Here is a 20,240-nt window from a genome sequence, read left to right on the forward strand (position 1 = left end):
ACGATGCACTAAGGGTTGGCTACGTGAATTAGTCCAAATTAACTTGTCAGTCTCAAAAGTAAGCAAAGAGGGTAAACAAAGGAACAATCTTGCAAATAGTTAAAATTCTATGACCGTAGGTAGGATTCGGTTGAAACTTGGTTTACAGGTTCCTTTAGGCATTCTAAATTAGGTGCATACAAATTGTGGTGACATCTGCAATTTTGTATTTTGAAGGTAATTTATATCTGTTTTTCGTCAAAAATTATTCTTCTCTAAAATGTCTAGCCCTTTTCCTGTGAAAGTCGGTATCCATGTTCCTTGGGATGACATCGGTCAGGTTAATTAAATTTGTGGAGAAATTTTCATATCTGTAATTTTGAGCAATATTTCCTTTTTTAGCCAAATTTTGTTTTCTCCATAAACCATTTGTCTGATCGCTTTGATGCTCAATCATGCAAGGTCGGGCCATTAATCATCAAATCTTACACCTGTAGATGTAAATATGACAATTTTGTATTTAAAAAGTGCTTGGAAATTTGGTTTGCAAGGTTTCCATCGTCATTCTGTACATTTATGTAATTGTTTCTATATGATAATGGCTTCTCCACAAATCCCTGATTTGGTGCTATTAAATTTGGTTAGAAGTGTTTAAAAATAGATGTACATATCTGGAGACACAGGCACATTGGAAGATGAAGGTTTGTGTTTGGAAGTTTCCCCATTTGTCTATGATACTGCAATGCTTGTTTAACTGGGTGGCATATGGGAAAAAACCATTATCATGCTGTTATGGTAGCAAGGTTATCAGCGGCAGCCCTACGGAATGTTTACTTTTACATGTCACCTTAGTCTTCGTTTTGCAACCATAGATAGAGAGATTATATATTGTCTAAATTAATTCCATGCAATAGAATATTACAGAAGGATGACTTTACTTTGCCATAATAGATTGTAAAACTAATTATGATGTACTACGTTGCATGGTGTTGTATAAGTGTGTGTCATCAACGGTTGCAACATCACCAACCATTTCAGTGGACAGTGCATCAAAATTTGTTCAAATGCACTTAACATTATATATATATATATTACAAGCAAAGGCCCATTGAAGCTATCTTATATCAAATGTACATCCACACCAAATCTGGCATTTCGACAAATTCGGAGAAATCTTACTTGATTCCCCTACTCCCCTTTTTTTTCATTCAGAATATGACTCATGAGTACATGTATATTCAAGACAGAAAGGGTGCATTGAAGCCACGCTAATGAATATCTAATTCTCATTTACTTTCATATCTATGTCACGTAACTATCAAGAGGCTGCGGCCATTTCAACATCATAGGTAAATTCAACGTATTCTGAAGATTGACGACATTGTGACTGCAACTTGCCTGGCGTGTGAAGAAATCCTTCAAATTGGCAAAGTCAGGAAGACTCAGCATATTTGTTTCTCATTATACCATTTTGTACGATAAGTGCAACTATTAGGCACCTGTCAATTATTTGCATGTAAGTGAATAGTGAAATATCTAACTATTTTTAGCAAACAGAACATACCCCTCCTTCCCTTAGTCTGTTCTCTTTGATCATTGCAAGATAGGATTGTGTGATTATGCTGACTACATATGTTGCTTGGTCACTGTTAAAGTTTGTGAACGTTTAGCAACTTGTACGTTCTTTTAGTAAAGAGATATTCATTTTCCATATTTACAGTGAGGATGACTATATTCAAACCATTGTTATATATTTTTATAGTAATATTTCTCAGTTATCTCTATTTTCTTGAGACTAATAGTTGATTGTATTTGAAATGACCTCTTACTTTGTGATTTGTTTTCCATTTAAATCAAACAATGTTGAAGAATTTCCTTTGGAAATCGTAGTATTTTGGATCAGTACTAGCAAGCATTTAGCTTTGGACTAATTGAAGTATTCAATGAGTTCAATAAAAAGTGCAATCGATGTAATTTTCCGTGACCTTTTAACTTCCCCCAGGACCTGACACTATAATTTCGATGTCTTATGTGTTGCAGAAAGTCTGGTACTGCTTGAAATATCTGCCAACTTGCGTGTATTTCAAGCAGTACTAGATCCAATTGGCAGGAGTCTGGCACAGCTTGAAATCCCTGCCAATTTGTAGACTTAGGCTGGACTGAATATCTCGCAAATCGGCGAGAATCTGGCAGAGCTTGAAATCACTGCAAATTGGTAGGGATTTCAAACAGTACCAGGTCCTTACCAATTTGCGAGATATTCAGTACACCTCAAACCTTACCTATTGGCAAATGTCCATACCATTATCCTAATGTACATGCAAATTTTTCCAAAATCAATATTTTAAATAGCAATATTGACAAACCCAGGTTTTTCTGATACAAAGGCCATACCAAAATGAGCATCACTTAAAATCAGATGTTTTCATGAAAGTAATTGGAACTCAATTCAAAATATCCCTTTTTTACGTTTTTTCCTAAAAATATATCAATTAAAAATTGCTTTCTTCCAGTTTTTTTTCTCAGAAATTTCATGGTTTTTGTTTTCCCAAATTTTAGTTTTGGGAATTTCCAAAGAAAAAGCTGAATTTCTCTTGGTTATCGTTTCGTTGTGTTATATAGTCAAACTGCAACACCTATAACACTTTACTGCATTAAGGTTAAACAGCCCGATGGCAATCACCAGTGCAGCTCTTCACAATGGCTGAAATCTGTGTCTATTTGGACAAGCTCCTTTGACAGATTCTTATTGATTTATATGTTTACAGAAAATGTTGTTTATATGAGACAATAAGCGTTTGACGGTAGTAATACTTCCAAAGAACCGATATGCTTTAACGTAAAATTTGACGATTGTAATGTTCTCTACAATGGATTATTATTTCTTTTAAGGTCAAACATCGGACAGACAGTGAGACAAAGTGGCGTTAAACTCGTGTGATACGATATTCTAGTTTGAGGTCTTGAGCTTTACAATCATATGAGAAGTCTTCAAGGGGTGTCGTAAACAACTCATCACGCCACTTGCTGTTATTTTCTGTCTCAGTATGAAATCGAAAAACTTTGGGACAAAGATTCTTGGTGAGCCGATGACAAAACCTGTTGATATAGAAATGTTGTAATTGGTAACATAACTTCCAAAGATGTTTAAATTGTTATTTAACACCGACATACTGCAGTCACAAGCAGTGATTCTCACTTTGTTATTCTGCGCTGAAACTCTGGCACAATAGTATCACCTTTCAAAGTGGATGAGATTGTAACTTCAATTTCTTTCAGACAAGGTGATTACTTTCTGTACATTTTGAAGCGGAGAATATCATTATCATCTGACTTGTAAGAGGCCCTTCTGGTATTTAAAAATGTTAAAGTCTTGACCCTCGTTCGCTTTAGTATATTCTTCATCTGTTGACATTCCCTCGTCGCGCATGCATACAGTTAATCAACTTTACCAGCAAGAACGATATACACCAAGAGCGCGAATCAAAGACCCGTTTTGCTATTTAACAAAAACTCTGAATGGATTGCCACAAAACTCCATAAGCATTTGTGCAGACAAAACAAAGTGCATTCTCTCGGTATTCGTAGCTGTAACTGTTGGTGCCCTTTGCACCGTCTTTTCAAGTAGAGTACAGTATCTTCTTCTTCTCCCCAAAACATGTTGAAACACCTGCTATTCCGCTGACCAACAACATCATATAATAGTCAGATTTTAGCGTTTGCATCCTGGTCTCTACCTGAATCTACTTGTCAACAATAACAATGCGGTCTACACATGTAGAGGCTGGGTTGATGTAGAGGCTGTGTATCTCAATATGCTATTGGAAGAATAGCGAGAGAAGTTGCAGATGATAGTAAAAGCAAAAATAGTCAAAAACCATTAAAAATTACAGCTTGTCCGTGCTTGTCCTAGTTTTCATCGTCATCCAACGTTTGACATGTGGGGAGTATTAAACTGTGACCAACTTAATACTTTGGAAATTTACTTTGAAAGGTGCGCGATTTTGACTATTATATCATTGATTCGTTCGCTTTACCTGTAGCGAGACGTTCCTATATAGAAGTTAACGTTCGCGTGTAGTGACAATGTGATGATGAAATCAGTGGTGACTGCAGTACATTGCAAACGCGACGTACACTTGGCATATTCTGACTGTGGCATTTTTTAAGAATGTTATTTTCACACAAACAGTCCATGCTTAGTCTCGGACTTACGTGCGTATCACGCGAAACCGGGAGTTCGTACATCGAAGGCCTATGCACTACATTTTACTATGTATCAGAGGCCGAAAGTTTGTCACCGGCAATATTACAAACAGATAAGGGACGGTGTGAAAGCATGTACTCCAGATACCTAAAATCGATCTTGACATTGTGGGGCGTATGAACGCAAAAGCAAAAGCAAAAAAAATGGAACATATTACGCACAAGAGATTATCGAAATTCTGCGCCGGGAAAGAGTCGATATGTCTTCATGCGATACTAAAAACTGACAGAACTGAAAGACAAGGCAGTTAGATTTACATATGCATGGAATTCTGATGTCATATTATTTAAAGTTGAGTCGCAGGAGAACAGTGGAACAAATAACAATCTCAAAAATTTTTACTGAAAATGAAATCTCATTCTCTCCCAGCTTCGCAATTTCAGCTTTTACCACTGTTTATCAAAATGTTTGATTTCGTCGAATTAAAAGTGTGTAAATTAATTTATCACTGTGATTCATGTTATCAAGTCACCATGAAATGTAAACCTTTAAAACTGCCAAAAATGTAAAAAATTAAATTGACCAACCTTAAGGGTGAATACAAGTGATTAAAGAGACACTCCCACTTGGTAACATTTTTAAATCATGTTTTTTTAATGCCAACGGTCGATATTTGACGTGGCGACTGCGCGCGGATCGTGAGACATCGATGAAAACATGTCATTTCCCGATCGTATTTTTCACATCCCGAAGTTTTACGATCGTTTCTGATTATGACCCTAAATCCCCCGAATGTTTGTTGTTGTGCTGATTGACCATATTCTAGGGAGTCCATAATAAGTTCGACAACGCAATTTTACCTACAACTGCGAAGACTTTATATACAGCATTATGCATTCACTTCAGGTAAGTTTTTTTTTAACGTCTCCATAGTATTTGTCGTTTTCATTTTTCTCAGTCAGTACTATTATATTTTTACCAATACCTCATAGATATCAGTTTTTACGTGTAAAATAGTAGTCGCCTCTGATGACTACATTTTGTCGTCTGCCACACGGTTACGCGTGGTTCGATACATAGCGGCCGCCGCGTGGTGTGCGTGCATAACACACGGCGGCCGCTAAGTATCAACCGCACGTATCTGTGCTAGTCACCTATGCGAATTTTGGTGGAGTCAGCAAACTTTGTTTTCCGTTTTTTTCTCCGAGTCAGTAAGACTCGGCTTTCCGCCCACGGGGCATGACCGATCACCGACGCCAGTGGTACTGTGGCGTAAAGCTGCGTTAGCGTAGACTCGTACTCCATAGCTTAGTTGACAATGGCCCTAGTGCCGAAAGTTCGATGTTCGGAAGCTGAATTTAGGTGGGCCACCGGAATTCAAACTTTTACTTTTTTTTAGAACATGTTTTTATCAATATCTCGTGATCCGCGCGCAGTCGCCACGGCAAATATCGACCGTTGGCATTAAAAAAATGTGTTTTAAAAATGTTACCAAGTGGAAGTGCCACTTTAATAATGACAATTGCTAGTTTTGCCTCCATTTTTTATAATAATTCACATACTTTTATGATAATTCATTAAGTACTGGGGAAAACCTTGGACACGTCCTTATTCTCAATATCAAAACTAGGCCAAGGTTTACTTAATGTCAGAGTACAAAATATTTCTCCGCTTTGTTGATAATATCAAGGTTTGACTTTACTATAATATATGCACACAGTGTTAAAGTTTCAGTGGTGAAATTAAAATCTTTCTGCACCTCAGGGAGAAAGCTGCCTCTGAAAAATGGCTTAGAAACGACAAAAGCTTTGAAGTTTTTTGTCAGTTCAAACGCCCCAGTGTGTGGTTACAGACGTATTTATGCAAGGCAGCAAATATCTTGCGTTCGCGAAAACAATTTGTAATCATGTTAATATTGTCAATCCGAATTTCTTGTTAATCAAACAACGGTACAATGATAACAAGGGTAAGAGAATGTATAATTTTTTATCTGACGCAATGTCTTACACGGAATTTATATTACGTCGTGTTATAAATGGCCTTGAGATAGTTCCTTGAAGCTAGATTAATTTAGGTCGCTTGAATGCCGGGTAAAGCGGTCGTGTGAAAGCCACAGTAGGTACATATGCTGCAGGGAAGTGTCCTCCTGCTGTCCATGCTCTTTCTCTTCCTCATCAAGCCAGAGGTTAAATCAATGTCGTCATTTGTCTCACATTAGGAACGAAACCTTCGCAAACAGCACCGGTATACTACTGAGAGAAGTCTTTCATAATTAAATTTCTGAAATTCACTTATTACAATAGAATAAACACAAAATGGGCAGCTACACCCGTATCAGTGACATTTGGACTTCATGTTAAGGTACCATGGTGACGTCCTATAGACTTTCAAATTTTATCAATTCTATTCCGATCTACCACTTCAGGAGTTTATTATAAAGCTCTTGGTATGAGAAAAATTTTACCCTCTTTGTTTTTCGAAAATCTGAAACTTTGTTTGTAGAGTAAACACAGGAATGGCGGCCATTTTGAATTTTAAGTATAGGGAAATATTAGGTAATTTGTTTCTCTACTTCCAAAATTTGTACAGTGAGTGACTGTCAGTGACCCCTGATTTTTATTCTTGTAAGAGAATGCTTAGAAGTTTAATTGAGGAAACTTTGAGCAAAAGTTTAAGTATTTGACTTTTGAGGCACATACTTCCTTAAGTCCTCAAACATTATTTGCGTAAAGTGAAAAAAATCGGTCAAATTTTGAAAGACTCAATCAAACAGTTAATACAAAAGCCTGATGTAGAAGCGTCTTTAAGTTTTATCATGAACACGATTGGAACGATTTTTGGATAATTGGATGGTGAAGTAAAGTTGATTTAATCTACAAATGTGATCTCATCTACTTGTGTGTTTACATTACACACTTGTTATCATAAGTACTTTGTATTATTGCAACATTAAACTATCTGGCACCTAAAACATTTGAGAAATTTAAAGATTATGAAAATCCAATTATCCCAAATTAGTTCCAATCGTGTTCATTGACATTTCTAGTACGATTCAGATTTCAAGCAAATGTGGTCACTTACCATTTACATAATTTGACGGAGTTACAGGTAAAAGTGGAACAGATTACCTCTGGAATAACACCAATATTAGCATTATTTTAGTAGTGTGGTTGCAATGGGTATATTTCAAAGATTGGGATTTTGGCAAATGGATTTCGTAGTCAGTGTCTTCACTTTCCTGTTCTTCAAGAAGGAGAAAAATAAAGTCACCACGATATCTTAACATGAAGTCTAAATGTTAGAGATACGGGTGCAGCTCCCCGTTTTGTGCTTATTCTGGAATTTCAAAAAATGGATTATGAAAGACGTTTCTCAGCAGAATACCGGTGCTGTTTGCGAAGGTTTTGTTCCCAATGTGAGACGAATAACGACCTCGACTTGTCCTCCGGCTTGATGAGGAGGAGCAGAAGCATGGGCAGCAGGAATACCATCATTAGATGTGGTATTAAATTACTTTTGCACTAAGCTTGTTGTCACCTTAAAGCGACTTCTCAGCAGCTTACGTACATACTGTGGCTTTCTCACGACCGCTTTCCCAGGCATTCAAGTGACCTAAGGCCATATATCATATGGCGTAATATAAATTCCGTGGAAGACATTGCGTCAGATGAAATGTATTATACATTGCCTTACCCTTGTTAGAGTTTAATGAACTTTTCGACAATACATATCACGTGACTCCGAACACTAAAGCTTTATAAGTTGAGAACCAACTGGTTATTAGCTCATACTTCAACATTTTCACTCTTCTCTGGAAAACGTCATCTGCAACTTCTTCTGTCCCTGCCGCAAGGACTCTCCGGACTTTTGAACGATTGATTTCGTCAGTGCATTAGTACCAGATACGTGGTAAATATGAGTTTATAAAACGCTATCAGCTTAGCAAAGCAGTTTCGTTAAGCGCTGACAACTATAGGTTTTTAATCTACCAAGATATTGTAAAATGATTCAGCGCCGCAGTATTTTATTTAATTTTTGGTCCTTTTTAAGACCCGACCACTGATATGCAGAACAAAATACAAAACAATTTTTACGTATGCCACAGACCCTGGAGCGAGAGGGTCTATGCTTGCATTGGTTATTGTGACACGGTGAAATGAGGGGATACGTTCACTTTTCATCACTGCACATTATGTGAATATAACCCTCCTGATCATTTCTACCATTTGAAGGGTACTATCATTTTTTTCACTTAATGTAGTTCGCGCCTCGAAAATGAAGGAATTAAACTTTTGATTTCCTATATCAAAATTTTAGAATAAAAATTAAGGGTCGCCATGCAAATTTTGGTACTACAGAAACAAATTACCTAACCTTTACCGATATTTGAAATCAAAAATATCCGCCATCCCTGTGTATCTCAATGAGGAAAGCAAAACTCCGGATTCTCACAAAGCCAAGTCAAAGAAAACTTTATTTACTCCATAAGCTTCACAATAAACCACTGCAAGTGGTACGCCAAAAGAATATTGTAAAAGTTTGAGTGTCCGCATATCTGTCCGCGAGCCGCATTCCAATTAAGTCTACGTTACACGGCTTGTCTAGATCGACACGCACGAGGATTGGAAATAAAAACTTTTTATCATTACGCCTAAATGGTCGTCCATAGCAACCATCTACGGCCGCAGTTAGTTTTTGTTCACGCGAAAAGCCTATTTGATACTTCTACCTACTCAAAATTTCCTTTATCTACACAGGGGCACAGGTGATCGTCCAGCAACAAAAGAAGGAAAATTTTAAACCTCCGGTGCAAGTTTGGCTAAGGTACCCCTTTATAATATTTTCATTACATTTTTGCAATAAAACACACTTTCTATTATTTTCACCGAATTATGCAAAATACAAAATAACATCACCGCAAAGTATGTAAGTATGCAGTGCTGTTGGAGACATATTATCACTTCGGACGAAAATTTAGTTGCCAAAATTAGGCATCACACACAGGCATGCCAGTTCACAGTTCTTACTATGCTGTTGATAGGCAGTATAGATGACGTCTTTGTTCAAGTTTTTTTATCTTTCAAGATATGATTCTAGCGAAAATTTCACCGGCTTGTCTCTTCTGCGTACAGGGGTTGTGTTATCAGTGTGATTTGTAATATAGATATAAAATATTGTATCAGATAAGCTTGGAAATCATCGCTGAGTTTTGCTCTCTTTTGCCTATGGTTGTCTATCGGTATGTATTTGATCGTGGCATGCCAGTTCATGAGATAGTGAGAATAAACATCTTGTCAGTAATTTAGTCCTTCACAAATTTTCTGGATGTAAGTTGATTCATTGAAAGTTCAAATGTTGTTCAATAAGCATGCATAAATAAACATTATTTTTAAACATAAATTATGCATGTTTACCAAATAAAATAAGTACAATCAGTTAAGTGTTGTCGAACTTGGAGCTTATAGTCAGACGAGTACGGAACTGCTAGGCATTTGCAATAACGTCAAACATGTTGGCAATTTGGCACATCGTCTACAGGCATTTTGTTGATGAGTTCTGGGCATGTTATGGGTCATCTCAGGCACATCAATATCGTTATAGGAGTAAAGTGTATCATGTTGGGCATTTACATTAGAATTATAGGTACGGAATAAATTATCTGTGGCATTTGCAATTATGCGAGCTCGAGAGATATTTATTCAACATCTGGTAGTGGCAACGGTATATCATTACTTAATAATCGAAGGCCTTGGCAATAGCTTCGCCTATACGGAATTTAGTATCACATCATGCTAGCCTTTTTAACATTCAGTTTAAGGATCAATTTTCAAGGAGGAATGACCTCTAACCTCAGATAATTATCAGATAAGTACTAGAGAAAATTGTCTAGAAAATCAAACGTCTGAAATCCACGACCATACGACCAGTCAAAGAGAGAAATCACAGAAAAAAGGCAAAAAGAGAGAGCCATGACCAGACGACCGGTCATCAAAATATAATAAAGCTCAAACCCAATAGCCACCAAAGCATTAGTCATGTTAAGAGAAAGTGGGAAATTAGAAGAGGAAATTTGAACGGACTCAATGAGGGGAGAAAAAGTGAAAACTGTTCATTGCATGCACTGTGATTCTGAATATTTTTTTTTAATCTGGGGACCTAGCTTCTAGGCTCTACCTCGACGATATTATGTGTTGCTGCCGTTGATTTGCAAGCAGGATGAGTGATATGAATGGTGGTGTACTGCTTAACAACAACATTCTGGGAATGAAGTCACGTGACCTATACTATCAGTACAAAATGTAAGCAAGCACAGTTCGCAAGCGATTTTCGCCACTGGAAAGCGTTCATGTAAAACGTTGGTTCTTTTGGAGCCTTGTATCTACGGAGCTGGAGACTCATGATGCCAATCCCATGACTTGGCTTATACAACAAGCACCAGATCATTCGCTCAGCTTCAACATTTGAAGTCAAATTGCTGAGAGACATTTTGTGTCTAAGTTTACAATTGTTGTATTATGAATTTAGACCTAGTGTTATCGGATTATTGATGGGTATGATTGCGATTATTTTAGTGAATATTTTGTTGTTTTCGTAATATTTGATACTTCAGTCGTCCTACATAAACTGCTCCGCCATTTGCTTCAAGTTTGTTATTAGACGTTCCGTGTGATAAAGTGAATAAGCTTGCAAAACAATATAGTGAAAATTTTAAGACAGAAGTTTGGAACATTCTTTCAATTTTTGTTCAAAATATTTTCCTTTGGAAGTATATGTCTGATCATTTTTCAAGTTTACATATAGGTCCTTTAAGATGATATCAATTTATTTTTTTTAACTATGTTGTCAGCGAGCTTATCAAGTAGGCCGATTGTCCCTCGTCCGTCCGTCCGTCCGTAACCTCGTCCGTCGGTCATTCGTCAATAATTGCCTTCTTCTCTAAAACCGCATGTCCGATTGCTTTGAAATTTAAAATGCAGTTCATTCATTTGTGGTCACTTCACTTAGGCTTGTTTGTTTTGTACGTTTGTTTTGTTTTGCTTGATTTGTTTGTGGTGAAATTTGCATATTTGTATTTTAAAGGCAATTTTTGTCGTTTTCGGTCAAAAAATCTTTAAAGATATTCTTGAATACTGCTGGTCAGACAGCTTTGATATTTAAGATATAGGTCCCTAGGGATGACCTATTTCAGCTTTGTTCAAATTTTCCAGAAATATGCTAATTTGTATTTTAAGGCAATTTTTGGTTTAAGAAATTTTTGGTTTAAATTTATTTCACCTGAAATGCTTGTCTGACTGACGTGATATTTGGTATACAGATTATTAGGATGATAATGATGTGATATATCAAAATCGTGATGAAATCTAAAATTTTGTATTTTTGCAGAAGTTTTTTCAATTTTTTTCTCAGCATCTACTCGTCTGAAAGCTTTGATATCTGGTATACAGGTTCCTACAGATATGTGATATATTGAAATAATGATGAGATCCACAATTTTTTATTTTTCGGATAATTTTTGCCATTTCGATCAAAATATTTGTTTCTAAAAACTATTAGACTGAAAGGCTTTATGTTTGGTGTACCTGTACCTAAGGGTTATTTAAAAATTGTGTATTGAAATTATGATGAAATCTGCGATTTTGTATTTTAGGGCAATTTTGGCATTTTTCGGTCAAATTCGTTGTTTCTCAAATGACTAGACGATTATAGTTTTGGATGACATGTTCTTAGGGATATTTTAATGTGATTTGTTCAAAATATGATGAAATCTTCAATTGTCTATTTTGCAGCTAGTTTTTTCGTTTTTGTCTGGCCACTGAAATCAGCTATCAGAGATTTCTACCTTCTTCATTAACACATGCGTCACAAATAGTTCTTCTCTGCATTCACATTGGAGGTGTATCGACCGTTAGGTTGCTCGTTTTGAAAATTATGATAATATTAGAGAACAGAAATGCTGGAATCGAGCATGTTTGGCGCAAGCTTCAATAGAGGGTGTGTTTTACTTTGCCCAAAGTTTTATTTGGGGATTGCATATTACCTGGGGTCCCTTTCATTAGGTCAAATTTGTTAAGTCGGCGGCGTCTTTATATACGTATATATGTGCGGGTGTATGTCTGTCCACATCAACAATTCCAAAACCGCTGCACCGACCCGTCTTGTATATTTATTGTACAGGTGCACCCTTGGGTGGAGATACAAAGTTATTTCAAAAGAACATGTAAGTGTCAAAAATATGCAAATAAGTTAAATAGTGAAAATCATGCAAATTGCTAGAATAATGTAACTGAGGCCAGATCTGGTTGAAACTTGGTATGCAGGTTCTTATCAGATTTTAGCTAGATTTGATCAAATTTTGGTGAAATTTTTATTGTTTTTTTGTGCAAAGTTTGGTCAATAAACTCTTATTTTCAGAAACCGTTCATCCCATAACAGCCAGATAGCCAAGGGCTCATTTGCATGCAAGATATCTTTAAGAGTGTAGACCGTTAATATTTGAATACGGCCGTCGTGCAGTGAATGTACACTTTTTTACGGCAATACTTAAAGCGTGTTGTGATCTGTCATTTAGCATTAAACAAGCAAAAAATAAAAGGTGAGATATCTAACTTAGTTTTCGTTCGGTAATTACTGGAAATGACGGCGTTTTACGAGCATATGAGCAAATCAAAACTAAGTGTCTCGCACCACTCGACTAACCAACTGCCGAAAAAATCGAGTTTTTTACACTAAAAAAATGAGGGCGGACGTGAAACTTTCACTTGGGATAGATTTTACCTCAGTGCTTATGATGAATCGTATTCTAGATTTTTTAATCCGTAGTTAATGGTCAGTTTAAAAATTAAAGTTTGATTTCAGCCGCCGAGCGGCATAAGTGCCCTTTGACCCCGGAAGATGTCATTCTGTGATATCTGTGAATAGTAGGTCACTGCGCTTTGCGGAGTTTTCGAGAGTATTGCTCACTGTGAAACCACCTAGTTTGGTGGAGATTGGAAGGATTAGTCAAGTTCACCATAGTGAAAATGCTCAAGTTAATCTTAATGTCATCACCTTTGTGTAATTGGTTTTGCAAGTTGCTCCAAAAGTGGATACACAAGTTGTACTGGAATAAAATAATGATCACTTTTCCCTGTAGAGTTTCTGAGTTAATAGTCGCATGTAGAAATCTCTCCATGTATCTGGTGTATGGACAAAATGTAAACAGTCATTCAGTGTTAGGTATTTCAGTCAAGGTCGTCTATTGTTCATGAAAAGTCAAGAAAAGTTACCTGTCTGCCTGAAAACACATAAACTGCCATGCCTGTTTATTGTCTTAACAATTATCACATAAGTAGAGAGAGGACAACAAAATAATCAAATTTAAGTAACATAGTCATTCTGAGTGCCTGCATTTATCATTATATCCAACTGAATCTTTACAGATTTGACACCCTCTATGGGCAAAAGAATACTAGGGGCCAGTGTCATCACTCTGTCAGTCTGTGTATATGTCAGTGTGTCTGTATGCCTATCCATCCATCAGTTTTAATCCCCGTGGACATCGTCTGGGGGACTTATAGGTTTGGTCATGTCCGTCTGTACTTGCGTCCGTCAGTTCATCTGTTTGTGCATCCATCCATTGACAAAAATTTCTGAGAAATGCCAGGAGAGACTTCATCCGAACTAGATACAAGGATAACTCCTTATATCTTACATATGCACGTTAATTTGTTTTGTGATACGGTCCAATATGGCGGCTACGTTGCCATTTTGTTACAATGTTTTCATGTCCTGAACAATAACTCAGGCATGTCTCAACCGATTTTATTCAAAGGTGGTACAAGGACATTGACCTATGTCATACATATGCACGTTGATTTGTTTTACGAAGCGATTCAATATGGCCTCTTTGTAGCCATTTTGTTACGATTTTTTGATATTCGGAGCCTTAATCCAGATGTGTCTCAGTCGATTTTATTCTAAGTTGGTTCAAGGACATTAATCTATACCATACATATGAACTTCGCTTTGTTTTACAATACGATTCAACATTGCCTCTTGGCGGCCACTTTGTCTCTATTTTTCATGTCCGGAGCCATAACTCAGACATGTCTCTACCGATTTTATTAAAAGTTTGTACAAGGACATGGACCTATGTCATACATATGTATGTCAATTTATTTCGCAATGCAATCCAATATGGCTGCGCGGAGACCATTTTGTTACAATTTAGACAGGTAACAACCGATTTTATTGAAAGTTGGTAGAAGGACACTGACCTACATCACACATATGAATATCAATGTTTTTCATGATGTGAAGCAGTGTCATGTCTATTAAATGCTGATATGCGTATTTATTGAATTTTCGTAATTAGGCTGATTATGTCAAGAAATAGTACATCAAATTTTATGAAACTTGGTACAGATTTTAAGTTCAAATTGCTTTTACAGAGAACAACGACATTTATAAGTGTCATGTTAATTCATTATTAATTGCATATTTAATAAACTTTCCTAATTAAATTGTCCACAAATACTGCATCAAATATGATGAAACTTGGTACAGATGTTGATCTCACAGTGTTGTAAATACAATTCAATGGTATCGCTTGATTTAATTGCTTATTAGCATATACATACTGAATTTTTGTTTTTAGGGTGAATGTCTAGAAGGACTGCCTCAGACTTCATGAAATATGGTACAGGTGATAATCTGTCATTGTAATGATAGGATGCAAATATGTTTGGCAACATCCTGTCAATTAATTCTAATTGACTTATTTAATGACATTTTGTAATTAGGGTGGCAGCGCTGATTGGTTTTACGCTTTCGCCACCATGGAACTCATCCTCGACCATTAAGCCTTATCTACATTGCAGTATTTTTAATCGCATACCCAACTACTTAACAGGACTCTATCCTCTCCAAGGACTTGTAATGAAAGTACCCATTTACAAGTAGGGACTGTGTCATCAACGATGACTTGCTTACTTCAAATATGACCATCTTCGAAATGTGGAATGCTTAGATGGTTATCTAAAACAAAATGGAATCTTGTAGATGTTGATAGCAGAATAAGAAAAAAAAATTATGATTTTTCATAAACTGCAATATTTGAATAGATTAGAGAGTTCTCACTTCGATATGTGGTACATATGTTGGTAGGGACAATGTACGCGATAATTTGGTTGAATAGCATAATTTTGGTATCTATGTATTTTTGAATTAAATATTCTGATTTTTCGTCAAAAGTGTTGTGTTCAGGAATCACATGTTTGATACCAGGTAGCAGTTTATATTTTAAAGTCTTAAGGATCATCTGATTACCATATATCCAAATGTTGATGGGTTTGGATGAGTAAATATGAGCGAATTGAAAGACAGAAGTTTGTTATTGTTGATATTGAACCAGTGCAACTGAACACTATACTTTACAAAAACCCTAGCACGGAAATATCTATATGTTGTTTTTAAAAGAAGATTGGGGTACAGATCTAGTAATTGGGGCCAGGGCTGCCTGTTTTAGTGAAAAAATGACATTCTTGAAGTCCGCGGTCCAATTGCACAAACGTTGGAATTGCTGTACATTTCACTTGTTTATTGGAGGTAGATGCATGCTCAACTGTAAATGAGTATTTTTCAAATGAAGTTAATATTACTAAAAAATCCTAATGAGCGACAACAAGTTATAGTATATAATATATAGCTTGAGGGTTTAACTTCCACATTGCCCCGCGTCAATGTACTTCACCATAGGCAAACCAAACTTGGCATAGCTATAGCCTATTACCAAGCTTAGCATAGCTTTAGCCTATCACGTAGAGCCTGTGAAAAGCCCTATTTAAGCATCTGCTGAAGACACCTTAGCTTCTGTACCGTTTCTCAAACATGAACATTGACAATCAGAACATTGTACGATCGAGTCACAGCCACGTCGCAAGTATAACAGGGTTTCAAAATAATGTATTAAAGCTACAACGAACTGCATAGAGCGTACGATAACACTATTCAAACAATAATTGATGGAAAACATACCCTGTCATCCAAAATTAAAGTGTAAATGGGGCTCTCTGTTGTAAGGTTTCCAGGAATTTCCATAGGAAGAGATCAGAGTGCAGGGGGTGTTTGGTCAAATTATGCATTGCATCAAAGTCAAATGTAAACGACACGCGAAATTTGCTACTTCTGAAGGACGCCTGCAGGCACCTGGCAAGGCTTGGTCGGTTGAGCCTCTGAAGCCAGCTGAGGTATTTGCATACGGGTGTTTGTAAATCCGGTAACTAGACATAACGAACAATAACGATCAGAAATGAACAGTAACGAGCAAAAACGACCTAGATCTAGACAGAGCGAGCCAATTACGAGCCATAACGAGCCCAAAAATATGATCTGTAGGCTATCTGTCCATAAATTAATCTGCAGACGCAGTTCCCGCCAATCCTGGAAATACCGTCCTCTTTGGCATGTTTGGGCATGATGCAGCCCGTTACCAGTAACGAGCTGCAGCATAGCAATTACGGCCAATAACGACCAGAAACAAGCAGTAACGAGCAATAAAGAACAATAAGGGGCCAGAATGAGATAGATTGAGCCAATAAGGAGCAGTAAAGAGCAAACAAATATGATCTTTTCCTCTAATGGTTTAGTCATGCTAAGGGACAGAAAAGAAATTGTTGTGGTACATCCTTAATAGATTCTATACGACTGAGTATCCAAGGCCCTTCTGTGCTACCTGTCCGCCTTTCTTTCCGGTGTAGGGATCTAGGCTCAGACATTATCCGGTACGGGGACAAGCAAGCATCCACACCTTGAAACCCCATTTGACTGGCTTGGCTGGCATATACTGGATCATGTAGCGATGGCCTTTGAATTTGACCATAGCCTCATCGATCGACAGCTCGAGAAATGGCACATAAAAAAATGAACCAGGTCAAGGAGAGGTTGAACCTTGAACATGCGATCACGGTTGGGGTCACCGGCGGGCAGATCGAGTTCGTTGTTGTTGATGTGAAAATACTGCGACAGCTTCTTGTACCGGTTCTTCGGCAGTACTTTTGCGATCCCCGGTACTTGCAATCTTTCATCAGTTGACCAGTAGTCGTTTACGTCTGGGAGGATGTGGATTCCCATCATAATATTCAGTTCGTGTTCTCTCTTAATTTAGAGATGTATTATGCGCACTCGCAGTATAGTTTTGACCCGTTGACCCTTTGTTGCGCGTGCGTAGAGCAGGAAGTTGATCGTACCTAAATGTCAGAGGTCAGAGCTAGCTCCGATCGCGCGGATCGCGCTAAGTTTTCTGCCTGACTGTCTACACCGTGTGAACTCCTTCGGAAGCTTCTGCTGTATACGGTACACTTGCCGAATCAGGTCCACAGTTACAATGGATCAGCAATCAACAGTAAATATACCTCTTTACAGTGATCCCATGATAAATTTGTGGAACCAGCGCTTCATTTTTAACTTTCCTGGGAGCACGATGCAAGGCCTGCGTGGCAGGGCTGTGTGTGTTACCGGCGTTGAGGCCACATAACGCCGGTACCCTGCGACGCAGAGCCCGCTGCCCGGACTTGTATTTCATGTTTGCATGCACGGCAGTTGTATTTCTTTTGGTGTTAAACTTCGCCATTGTACCGTCGACTGTTTGTCCCTCCCTGCCTGTCGTTGTTGATCATTTCGAATATATTGCCATGGGGCTGTATGATGCTGCATGGAGGTAGAAACTTCTTCCGCCATCGCCACGGTGAACGTACGTTGATGCTCCGATGGACGACTGTACTCAAGTCTGCAGAGGTACGTCAAAGGTGATCGTCAAAAACCTAAGCTTCCGCAATGACCCTCGGGGGCTAGGCTTCCATAACTGACGTAGGTTTCTAAAACTATATTTAATTTCCCTTCCCCTCAGTCTTTTGCTACACGCCAACGACGCCAAAGGAGTCTCGCCATAAAGAGGTTGGGAGGATCCGGACTAATGGAAGGAAACCAATTGAAGAGGAATTTTAGTCAGACGTACGACACCAGGATGATAAAATTTGCCTAAATAAAATTTGCTTCATGTGCATTATAACGTTTGTCTAGTCAAGCTTATAGGCTGATTTTCAGGTTGTTTTGATTTTGCTCTTGTTTTGGGGAAAACTATGTCCTCCAAAACCCTAGTTTGAGGGTTTTCTTTCGGTTTTGTTCTTATTTTTTATCATCATTATATTTTTTGCACAGTGCAATGAAAGCATTTGTTCTTAGGTTAATATAAAAGACACATGTCAGCAGCATATCACTCATAGTTAGTTACTCAACAGGACTCTCCATGCAGCTCTATAAAGTACAACAAAAACAAGACAGAGAAACATTTATTTACTGCAAGAGTATTTATTTGAAAATTATAATACTTATATTGTTATACATGTTCATGGTGTTGTGAAATATAATAAAGATACTGCAATTTGACTTAGTAGTGTCTTTTTAGTGTCTTTTTTAATTCAGATCCTCAGTCATGAAAAGCAATACAGAATTACTGGAATGACAAGTCAATACTGACTAAATTCAAGGTATCTCTTGTAGAAATACCCAAACTGCAGACTTCTAAGACGCATCACCAAATTGACTAATCACAGGGCCAGGTTACTTACCCATGTGACCCCATACATATACCATCTCAAAAACAAAAACTTATTATAAATGCTTGGCAACCCTAACATCAAAATTCTTTGACTCTCTAGAACACAATTTGTTATTGTACTCTACGATATCTGATACATGCAACATTTATTTTAAAAAGGGATCAAAATCCTAAATATTTTTGATGATGTATTTCCCCTCTTATCACTTAATGTCGAACTCAGTTTAAGTTTGAACCCATCTAAAGTGCGGTACGTACCCACTGACTTGATTCAATCACGGTCCCTCCACACCGTGATTCAATTCGTATACTGCCACTTGACGTAGCCGGCCCTGCGTACAACGCTGTATGTTCCTGGCGTTACACGGATGGGAGGCTGTAGGCTATAGCGCCGGGAACACACACCATTGTACGCAGGGCTACCACTTGACGCAGCTGAACACTGGGATGAAACTGTGGACAATTGAAGGCTGTATTTTTTTCACTAAAAGAATTCCTTCGCGGGCTGTTCTATAAGTCGCCATGCATAAGATCGTTAAATTCTTGGTACGTATACAAAGCTAAACGTCGGAATTTCCCAAAATAGAAGTAGGCCGCGATGCATGTAAGGAAATGTCGAGTGTCCCCCGATGTCCCCCATGGCGCAACGGCCATAAAATGCTGGCCTTTGTGTCCACCAATTGTTCATCGACAGTGTTGTTCACGTGGGATGAAAAAATCGGCCGAAAAAGACACTGTACGATGGATTTGAATATAGCTGAATGAAATCATGGATATTCTGACAGAAACAACATGGCGGAAACCCTGAGAGGACCGCTGAAAGTATTGCATAAAATCTACCGGAAATCCGAACTTTCCACCCTTGCTGGTAGCTATGACGTTAAATGAAAGTCCGAACTGTTTCTGCTTCCAAGCTTGACCCGAATATGTCTCTCCATCGCCTTTACACAAGAGCCGAAAGCACCCGGTGCGGGACGCGTGCCCTGAGAAAAATCCATTTTCGTGTTGAACGGGTCGCTTATGCAAATATGAATCTGAGCATGCGCAATGCTCCAAAATACATCTCTAAATTAAGAGAGAACACGAACTGATACACGGCGATGAAAGCCCGCATTTCCTCTACCTTCGTCTCATACCAGTACGGGTCGGCGCCATTGATGCGTTGACTCTGAGTTGCGTAGCGGTTGGTCTTATAGACACCCGTTGAAGAAAAGAAGGCGGAATTAACAGAAAAAATAATCTAACGGCTGAGCTCCGACACCTTAACGATGATTTGGACCAGATTCAGCGACCAGAAAATTCGGAGGATCGAAATTTCCAAGATCGGCCGACCAAGGAATCCCACGCAAGTTATCAGGCGCTTCCGGTTGTAGGTCGCCGTCCTCAAACTCCAGTACTTGCCGTAGTGCCGCATCGATTTCTCCTACGTCGATGTCACTCGCTGTTTCTACGTCTGGG

General features: G+C 38.0%; 1 protein-coding gene across 1 annotated transcript in view; it reads left to right on the plus strand.

Moving 5' to 3' along the window:
- The first annotated feature begins 8,936 nt into the window (after positions 1-8,936).
- LOC139116138 (uncharacterized) overlaps positions 8,937-20,240 on the plus strand; it is a 29,552-nt gene continuing 18,248 nt past the window's right edge. The window contains exon 1 of the mRNA XM_070678683.1: positions 8,937-9,010. The gene's annotated coding sequence lies outside the window, so the exon portion shown is untranslated. The remainder of the gene's footprint in view (positions 9,011-20,240) is intronic.

Source organism: Ptychodera flava, chromosome 2 (genome assembly GCF_041260155.1).
Source record: "Ptychodera flava strain L36383 chromosome 2, AS_Pfla_20210202, whole genome shotgun sequence".
In the NCBI taxonomy this organism is placed as follows: domain Eukaryota; kingdom Metazoa; phylum Hemichordata; class Enteropneusta; family Ptychoderidae; genus Ptychodera; species Ptychodera flava.